The sequence below is a fragment of the Ranitomeya variabilis genome, chromosome 2 (genome assembly GCF_051348905.1).
Source record: "Ranitomeya variabilis isolate aRanVar5 chromosome 2, aRanVar5.hap1, whole genome shotgun sequence".
Classification (NCBI taxonomy): Eukaryota; Metazoa; Chordata; class Amphibia; order Anura; family Dendrobatidae; genus Ranitomeya; species Ranitomeya variabilis.
Window position 1 is genome coordinate 493,629,922 of NC_135233.1, and position 10,009 is coordinate 493,639,930.

At 46.0% G+C, this 10,009-nt stretch overlaps 1 protein-coding gene across 11 annotated transcripts in view; it reads right to left on the reverse strand.

The window, feature by feature from the left end:
- The window catches only part of PPP6R3 (protein phosphatase 6 regulatory subunit 3), a 165,797-nt gene extending 158,270 nt beyond the window's left edge, over nt 1-7,527 (reverse strand). For 9 of the 11 annotated variants that reach the window (XM_077287992.1, XM_077287988.1, XM_077287987.1 and 6 more), the window contains exon 1: nt 7,395-7,516. The gene's annotated coding sequence lies outside the window, so the exon portion shown is untranslated. Of the gene's footprint in view, nt 1-7,394 lie in introns of all 11 variants that reach the window. The other 2 variants (XM_077287993.1, XM_077287983.1) reach the window with 2 other exon arrangements.
- Between the last annotated feature and the right edge of the window lie 2,482 nt (nt 7,528-10,009).

Sequence of the window (10,009 nt, forward strand, 5' to 3'; positions counted from 1 at the left end):
CTATCAATTTGGTAAATACCCTTGGGGCTATTGCGAGACCGAATGGTAGGGCCGTAAACGGATAATGCTTTACCATCCCTCCTATTTCGATTGCCACCCTGAGGAATTTTTGGAAGTCTTTGTGAATGGGGACGTGGTAGTATGCGTCCTTTAAGTCGAGTACTACCATGAAACAATGCGGAAACAACATTTTGACTGCTGTCTTTATTGTTTCCATTTTGAAAGGTTCCACAATCAGGTGTTTAAGTTTTTTAAATTGATAATTGTCCTGAAAGACTCGTCTGGCTTTTTCCTGAGAAAAATCGGAGAGTAGAACCCTCTCCCTTTTTCCTGGAGGGGGACCTCCCGAAGAACCCCTTTGTTCAATAATGTTGTGACTTCCTGTTCCAGAGCTATCCGCTCCTGTGGAGAAGCTCTCTGAGATGTCACCAGGAAGGACGGCTGAGGGAAAGTAAGAAATTTTAATTTCAGTCCCGATTGTACCAAGTTCAGAATCCAGGCACTGCTGGTTATCTTTTCCCAGGCTGAGAGGAAGAGGGCCAATCCTCCTCCCACCTGGGGCAAAAGTTCATTGTGGGGGTTTTTTGGTATCGGTGGGGCTTTTGTTGAAAACAAACCCTTTATTTTTATTCTTTTTGTCTTCCCATCTGTCCTGTGTTTTAGGGGGCTTCCTACGGAAGAATTTTTTTTACTCCGAAAAGGGCGTTTGTAAGATGGGTATTGCAGGACGGGAAAGGACTTCTTTTTGTCCCCTGCCTTTTCCAAAATATCATCCAGAGTAGAGCCGAAAAGAAATTCTCACAAGGAATATTACAAAGTTTTGTCTTTGTTTGGAGGTCTCCGGGCCAACATTTGAGCCAGAGGGCTCTTCTGGCTGCATTGGAGAATACCGCTGATCTGGCCGAAAGCCTGATGGAGTCTGCTGACGCATCGGCCAGAAAAGCGGCTGCCCCTTTCATTACTGGTAGAGTATTTAGTATACTGTCTCTGGATGCTTTATCCTTGAGCTGGGATTCCAGCTGGTCAAGCCACACCATAAGGGAGTGGGAAGTGCAAGCTGCGGCCACCGCTGGTTTTAGGCCCCCTCCTGCTGCTTCCCAGGAACTTTTTAAGAAAGCATCCGCTTTATTATCCATGGGATCCTTCAAGACCCCCATGTCTTCAAAAGGTAGGGCAAACTTTTTTGACGCTTTAGCGATTGCTACGTCTAATTTGTGTGCTTTTTCCCAAAAGGAGCATTTAGGGTCTTCAAAAGGGTATTTCCTTTTGTGTGTAAGCAGGGCCTTTTTTAGGCCATGTGCACACGTTGCGGATTTCTTGCAGAAATTTCCTGAAGAAAACCGGAAATTTTCTGCAAGAAATCCGCATTTTTTTTTTGCGTTTTTTTTCCGTTTTTTTCGCGTTTTTTTAGCATTCTGCAAGCGTAATTAGCTTGCAGAATGCTAGTTTTCCAAGCGATCTGTAGCATCGCTTGGAAAACTGACTGACAAGTTGGTCACACTTGTCAAACATACTGTTTGACAAGTGTGACCAACTTTTTACTATAGATGCAGCTTATGCAGCATCTATAGTAAAAGATAGAATGTTTAAAAATAATAAAAAAAAAAATGCTTATACTCACCCAGACATCTCCTCACCGGCGTCCGTTCGTCTTCCTATAGCTGGTCTGTGCGCACAGGGCCTTCCGTGACGTCACGGTCACGTGAGCGGTCACATGACCGCTCACGACCAATCACAGGACAGTGACGTCATCGGCAAGGTCCTTCGCCGCACATCAGCTACAGGAACCGAACGGCAGCGTGCAGCGGTGAGGCGGGAACACTGCGCGGGACATCGAGGGTGAGTATAGGACTATTTTTTATTTTATTTCTTATTTTTTGACCACTTATATGGTGCCCAGTGCGTGGAGGAGAGTCTCCTCTCCTCCACCCTGGGTACCAACCGCACATAATCTGCTTACTTCCCGCATGGTGTGCACAGCCCCGTGCGGGAAGTAAGCAGATCAATGGACTCCTAGGTGTGCGGAATCCCTGCAATTCCGCATTTTTAATGAACATGTTGCTTTTTTTTCCGCTATGCGATTTTTTCGCGGAAAAAAATCGCAACATTTGCACAAAAAATGCGGAATACCTTGTAAATAATTGGAGGCATATGTTAGCGTTTTTTCGCGTTTTTATCACGTTTTTATAGCGAAAAAACGCGAAAAAAACGCTAAAAATCCTGAACGTGTGCACATGGCCTTAAAGGTTTTTTTCCACTCTTTGTTTATTAAGGCTTGTATTTTATCATTAAGGGGAAACACCCTTTTTTTCTGCTCCAGTCCACCGAACATGATATCTTGGACTGATTTTTTAGTGTGGGATTCAGCAAGACCCATGGTACTTCTGACCGCTTTAATTAGGGAGTCTGTTTCTTCTAATGGGAAGCAACTACGACCTCCCTGAGAAGAGGATGATGAAGAATCGGAGGAATTTGAACTAATCTCCCCGCTATCCGTCACTAGAATCAGATATAGGGGTTTTTTGTTTAATTTTTTTACGTTTTTTACCCTCCTGGAGAGACTTAAAGGTATCTTCCACCTGAGTTTTAATTAGTGTTTTGAGTTCTGTGGCGAACCCCGGAAGCCCTTCACAGAGAGTCTCCTCCATACAGGATTTACACAATCTTTTTTCCCATGAGGCCGGTAAATCTTCTTTACAAAGTGCGCAGATCCTGTGTTTGGACTTCCCTGCGCTCTTCCTTCCCTAAAACAAGCAAGAGAAAGGTAGGCTCTATTAGCCGGAGCATTCACGGAGATCCCTCACCACCTGGTGTACCCTCAGTACCGGCTGTGGATGGTCCGTATCAACTGTCTGGTGCTCCTTTGATCCGGATGCAGCACTAGAATTTTTGCTGTGCTGAGATCCAGACCGTGCTCCAGCTCCACGCCGCTGGACATGAGAGGTCCCTTGCCCCTGCTGTCGGCGTTTCTGCTGCTGCTGCTGCTGCGGTGCCTGCGTTTGCTGCGCTGGTGAGCCCTGCAATTCGGGGTCACTCATAGCTGCTGGGGAACGCTGGCTGTACTCCATTAGAGCAACTAGCCAGGGAGTCAGGCTTCATTTAAATATTCTACGCGCCCATTTCTGCACGCTCCCCGACGCTTAGCTGTGCGCATGCGCGAATCCCAGCATGCCCGGCGTTGTCCCAGCAAGCCCTGCGCCGCCCAGAATGCCCTGTACCGACCAGGAGGCATTGCGGCACCCGCGCATTACCAACCAGAAGTCCGGCAACACGCCGCTGGTGTCTCCTGATGCGCCGTTCGAGCGCGCATTGCCGCGCTCCACCTATGGAGGGACCCCTCACAGTGGAATTCGCGCGGGTGTGCCATGTGGAATCCCTACCAAGTGAGGATTCCTCTAGGAGCCGCAGTGCTGCTGCTGCGGTCCCCCGCTCAGCCTAGAGACCTACTGATCCCAGCGGTGGCGCTTCGGGTGGCCCAGCCTAGCCGAGGCAGGGAACCCCCGCTGCCTGAACCGTTCTGACTGGCCCCGGAATCCAACGACGATCTGAGGTAAGATCTGCTGCAGGTCCCGTCAAGGACAGAAAACCAAACTGATGCGGGAGAGAGGTACCGCCTTTTTATCTGTAGGTTTCCTGTCCTTGATGGGCGGATCCCCTCTCTCCGTGGTGCCGTCATGGGGGACAGAGAAATAAACCGCTGCGTTTCCGCGCGTTTTTTTCCGCAGCATGTGCACAGCGGTTTTTGTTTTCCATAGGTTAACATTGTACTGTACACCGCATGGAAAACTGCTGCGGATCCGCAGCGTCAAAAACGCTGCAGATCCGCAGCAAAAACCGCAACGTGTGCACATACCCTTAGTTTTTATTGCCGCAGCTGAATGATTTACATCTGTTAGCCAGCATAAGTACATGTGGGGGTTGCCTGGTTGCTAGGGAATCCCCACATGTACTTATGCTGGCTAACAAATGTAAATCATTCAGCTGCAGCAAGAAAAACAATCTCCGAGCACTAAAAAATACTCGGAGGACACCCGAGCGTGCTCGGGAAATCTCGAGTAACGAGTATATTCGCTCATCACCAATACCCAGTGGTAAAACATACAAGGAAATAAAAATGTGCACAACAAAATAGTAATTTAATCAATCCAGAAATAAATGTGAAATTATAAGTAAAAATTAATGCCCAGACAATATAGTCATGGTAGGGCAGCGAAAAGTGCATTGGAGTGCTGAGCGGGAAACAGTGGAATTTCAGACTGGTTGGTATTATTTATATACACTTGCAGTAATTGAGCCCTTGGTATTCTTGCTGGCTAACCACATGGTCATTTAATGATATACTAGCCACTGCGTTTGTATATTATTTGTATCATTTTCTGATATGGTCTAATTTAGTGTTTTATTCATTGTGGTTAAAATATGAGCACTATGATTATTCTGTATGGGAATTAATTTGTATTTAATAATTACACCCTTTTTTTTTATTGATTTAAATGAGGGGCACATTTTTAATTATAAAAAAAATATTATCGTGGATTTATCACTTTCATACACCTTTTGGATGCCCTACCATGACTATATTGTCTGGGCATTAATTTTACTTATAAATTCACATTATTTCTGGATTGATTAAATTACTATTCTTTTGTTGTGGGCATTTTTATTTCCGTGTATGTTTTACCACTGGGTATTCATCACATATATTACTTTGTATATAAACTTCTTGATGCCCCATAGGATATAGTTATAAGTTTTACTGTGTATTTATTTACATAGATATACATATATGTTTAATTTTTTACCACACAGTCTGTTATTCCTTGTCCCCTTCTACACATTTATTCTTACATTTTTTGTAACAAATTTTAGTTTGCCACCAATTTTTATAATAAATTCTTTTTGTGTCATTAATTGCTTCCTGTATGTGTATATTTTGTTATTTAAAAAAAAACTTCTGTGGAATCATGTTTTTATAATAAAATTAAATATTTTTAAACCAAAAAATGTTTTCTCTTTGAATACTTTCTCTTGGGTAAAATAGCAGAAAGCAAAGCAACCCCTGCCCAATGCCTCCCATGCAGGTTATAAACTTTAGCTAATGTTCATAGCATCTGTTCCAGAGAAAATCTGAGTGGCAAGCATGAAGGCTATGTGCACATGTTGGATTTGTTTGCAGAATTTTCCGCACCGTTTTTTTGCAAAATCCGCAGGTAGAACGCGCTGTGGTATTTTCCGCAGCATGTGCACTGCGGATTTTATTTTCCATACGTTTAGATGGCACTGTACAACGCATGGAAAACCGCTGCGAATCCGAAGTGGCCAATCCGCTGCGGATCCGCAGCAAAATCCGCAACGTGTGCACACAGCCTTAGTGCTTGTGCATCAGTTGCAGATTCGGTGCTTTTTTGCCATGCATATTTGCTAGCAAAACCTGAAGCAATCCTGATGCCAGCAGACTGAATGAGAAACCTGACATGTCATGCACACGATTATTTTGGATTTGCAGGTTTGGCGCAGAAAATAATCTGCTGCGTGTCAATTCTCTGTGTTTTTCCTGCCAAGAGGTGCAGAAATTTCTGCATCCATTTACTTAACGTGCGCACATAGCCCTACATATGCACACACCCCTTTCTCAAGCAACGCGTCAGTCAGAAACGGTTCTTAAGGCTACGTTCAAATGTAGTGTTTTTATTCTGCAAAACCTACCCTCTTGGTAGTAAATATGCTGCTTACAAAAAGCAGGTTTTGCTGAGTTTTTGCTGCGTTTTTAATGTCTCTTGTGCATGCTGATAGAGTTTGGTGCCCCCAAAAAAGACATGATGCAACTTAGGCTATGTTCACACGTTGCATTTTTGCTGCAGGAAAACCCTGCTTTTTTCTTTGCTGCGTTTTTTGCACTTATTCGTTGCTTTCAATTGGTGAAAAAAAGCTGCCAAAAACACCGAAAAAAGGACATGATGCAGTTTTCAAAAACGGAGCAGTTTTCCAATTCAGTCAAGAAAAAAAAAAATGTGTGTACATGAGATTTCTGAACTCTCAGCTTTTGCTTGTATTGTAAAAAGCATCTTAAGATTTGCATTAAAAAAAAGTAACCTGTGACATAACCATAGTCTGTGGCTCTGTAATGCTCAGAGACACTGACTGAGAAAAGGTCTGTTGTCTTTTCTGGTCATATCTACTTTACATGCTGTCCTCAGCCACGTAGGATTTTAACATGATCCAATAGAGCATTTACATTTCTTTTTTGGAACATCAACAAGTACTGGCTCTGTGAGATTATACACAAACACACACTTTGAATTATATGTGATGTGTGAAATCACACACATTCAAAATATACGTGTATGTATATATAAATATATATGTGCGTGCATACATACACGTATGCGTATATGTATACACTGAATTATGTGATGTGTGTGATATCACGCGTGTACACATATATCACAATTCAGTGTGTGATATCACGTGTGTACACGCATACATATAAACATGAGTACACACGTGTGATATATCACATTCAAAATAAATATATACACAAATATAGGTGTACACAAATACATGTACGTGCATACATGCGCGTATGTGCGCATATATGTATACACTGAATTATATGTGATGTGTGATATCACGCGTGTACACACACGTATGTGTACACACTGGTGATATCACACGCATTCAAAGTGTGTGTATATGTATATGTGTATGTGTATACATACATGTGTACATACACATACATCACATAATTCAGTGTGATCTCACGTGTGTACACGCATACATATAAACATGTATGACTGCACACGTGATATATCACATTCAAAATATATGTATATATAAATATGTGTACACATACATACATACACACATATACACACACACACACATATATATATATATATACATACACACACACACACACACACACACATACACATACACACACACACACACACACACACACACACACACACACACACACACACGCGCGCTCCGGCCGCACAGCGGGGCTTGTTGCAGGCTCTCGGCCTCTGTGGGCAGCAATGTCGGGCAGTTCCTCCGGCGGGGCCGGGCTGTGGGGAGCAGGGCGCACACACCGGTGACCTGTGACCCGGCAGTAGCCGTCCCCACAGCCCGGGGCCCAGGCCTCACTCCCGGCCTACTACACAAGGGCCAGGAGAAGGTAATGGCTCCTGTGTGGCTGCCTTAGAGGAAGGCCTCCCTCCCCTCCGTCTCCTCTACACCCAGCACCACTATCAGAAAATACCCTGCGCCCCTGCCCACAGGACAAGTTACCCCACCGGACTACGGAAACCTTCCCGACCAAGCGCCCGCCCCTCCCAGGAGCCCTCACCACTACACCGACAAGTGACAGATATAAATCTGCCTATCATTACCTTATATGATAAAATAACCCAATCCAGTCAGGCGGGAAAATTGCTCAGCACTATAGGCGACTTTTCAAGATGGTGGACATATCAACTCTTGCAAACCACCCCCTCCTCCTTCAGGGGACGCCTCCAGCCAATCAGAGCAGACAGCCGACCTTCGCCTTTTAGGTGTCAACTCTGATTGGCCCAAACTCCTGTCAGTCAATAAAAACCGCCTTGTTGTGTAGCTATAGCGGTCACGGATTGGACGCCGGCCCTGCCACTCACGTAAAACAAGCGTGACGACTGCTAGTCCGAGCTTATTGGTCGCCGTTCAATGGAGTCAAACTTGAACTCTGCCAATTGCTCGTTATGGCCCACACGGCTACAGCCTCCTAAGCCTTAGCAACAACGCTGCGTTATGGTGATTGACAGCTCTCCTTGACCAATCGCCTGACCAGAATTTACCAGTCGCCAATTAAAGTGCGTAGTTTACTGTACTGATAAGCGAATAGCCTAGCTTTGGAGGCGGGCGGTTATGGCTCTGTATCGGGGCAGAAGTGAGAGGGCTGGAACTGTTCGGTTCCCGTCGCTTGAATAGTCACCGTCTCCAGTCATAAAGGATAATAATAGCGGACAAAGCAGTCACACTGGCGGCGGGCGGCGCACCGTGTACATCGCTGGTATCTGTGAGGGAGGCCTCGGCGGTGTCACATGGCGAGGGGCACACAAAGGACAGTAGAGGGGAATTAGCTCAAATGGTAGAGCGCTCGCTTAGCATGCGAGAGGTAGCGGGATCGATGCCCGCATTCTCCACAAGCTTGTGTGTTTTTTATTATTATTTTTTTCTTCTTGTGATATTATAATGTATGCCTGATTTTTATAACTGATTTTTATTATTTTATTTTTTTGGGGGGGGAGATTGCACTCATGGTCCTGGGGCTCTCATGCGGTTGTATGACGTGGGATGCTGGAGCCCAATCAGCGCTGGTGTCACTGTCTCCGCCTTCAGGACACATCAAACATGAAGAGGAAGTCCGGGCTGCAGCTCATCTCTGACTTCCTCTTCATGTTAAAGGGAACCTGTCACCCCGTTTTTTCGGTATGAGATAAAAATACTGTTAAATAGGGCCTGAGCTGTGCATTGCAATAGTGTATTTTGTGGACCCCGATTCCCCACCTATGCTGCCGAAATACGTTACCAAAGTAGTCGTTTTCGCCTGTCAATCAGGCTGGTCTGGTCAAAAGGGCGTGTTGACTTCCCCCAGATTTTGCGTAGTTTTCCGTTGGTGGCGTAGTGGTGTGCGCATGCCCAAGGTCCCGAATCCTCTGCCAGGGGATTTAAAAGAGCGCGCTGTTCGTTATTTCATTGGTGATCGGTGGGCGCGGCCATCTTCCTTTGGCCGCGCGTGCGCAGAAGCGGCGCTCTGCTGGCCTCGGCTTCAGGAAAATGGGCGCCGCGATCTCCATCTGCGCACGCGCGGCATCCCGCGGCCATTTTCCTTAAGCCGCGGCCAGCAGAGCGCCGCTTCTGCGCACGCGCGGCCAAAGGAAGATGGCCGCGCCCACCGATCACCAATGAAATAACGAACAGCGCGCTCTTTTAAATCCCCTGGCAGAGGATTCGGGACCTTGGGCATGCGCACACCACTACGCCACCAACGGAAAACTACGCAAAATCTGGGGGAAGACAACACGCCCTTTTGACCAGACCAGCCTGATTGACAGGCGAAAACGACTACTTTGGTAACGTATTTCGGCAGCATAGGTGGGGAATCGGGGTACACAAACTACACTATTGTAATGCACAGCTCAGGCCCTATTTAACAGTATTTTTATCTCATACCGAAAAAACGGGGTGACAGGTTCCCTTTAAATTTGTCCAAAGATGGAGACAGTGACACCAGCGCTGATTGGGCACCGAGGGTCACATGTCATAACAAGCACGAGAGCCCGGGGGAGAGTGAGTGTCCACTCCGCAGGAACGGCGCCGACACAGGAGGAGAGTATAGGCTATATTATGTTATCAGAACCAAGCATGGCCTATGAGAGGAAGTGGTCCAAGTAGTGGACAACTTCTTAAATTCCTCTTTTACAGCAGTCTAGCACCCTGTAGGTGAACACCCAACCCTCTCCACATAGCCCCAAAAATCTATATATATAATTGTCTAAGGGGTACTTCCGTCTTTCTGTCTGCAATTTCCGTAACGGAAATCCTGTGTCGCTGATTGGTCTCGCCAGCTGCCTGTCATGGCTGCCGCGACCAATCAGCGACATGCACAGTCCAATTAGTCCCTCCCTACTCCCCCGCAGTCAGTGCCCGGCGCCTGCATACTCCCCTCCAGTCACCGCTCACACAGGGTTAATGCCAGCAGTAACGGACCGCGTTATGCCGCAGGTAACTCACTCCGTTAACGCTGCTATTAACCCTGTGTGTCCCCAACTTCTTACTATTGATGCTGCCTTTGCAGCATCAATAGTAAAAAGATGTAATGTTAAAAATAATAAAAAAACAATAAACCTGCTATTCTCACCTTCCGTAGTCCGCCCAGGCGCGCGCGGCTGCCGCCATCTTCCGTTCCCAGAGATGCAACAAACATTGTGGAGGAGTGGGTCTTCTCCTTTCTTCAATCTTCACCTTT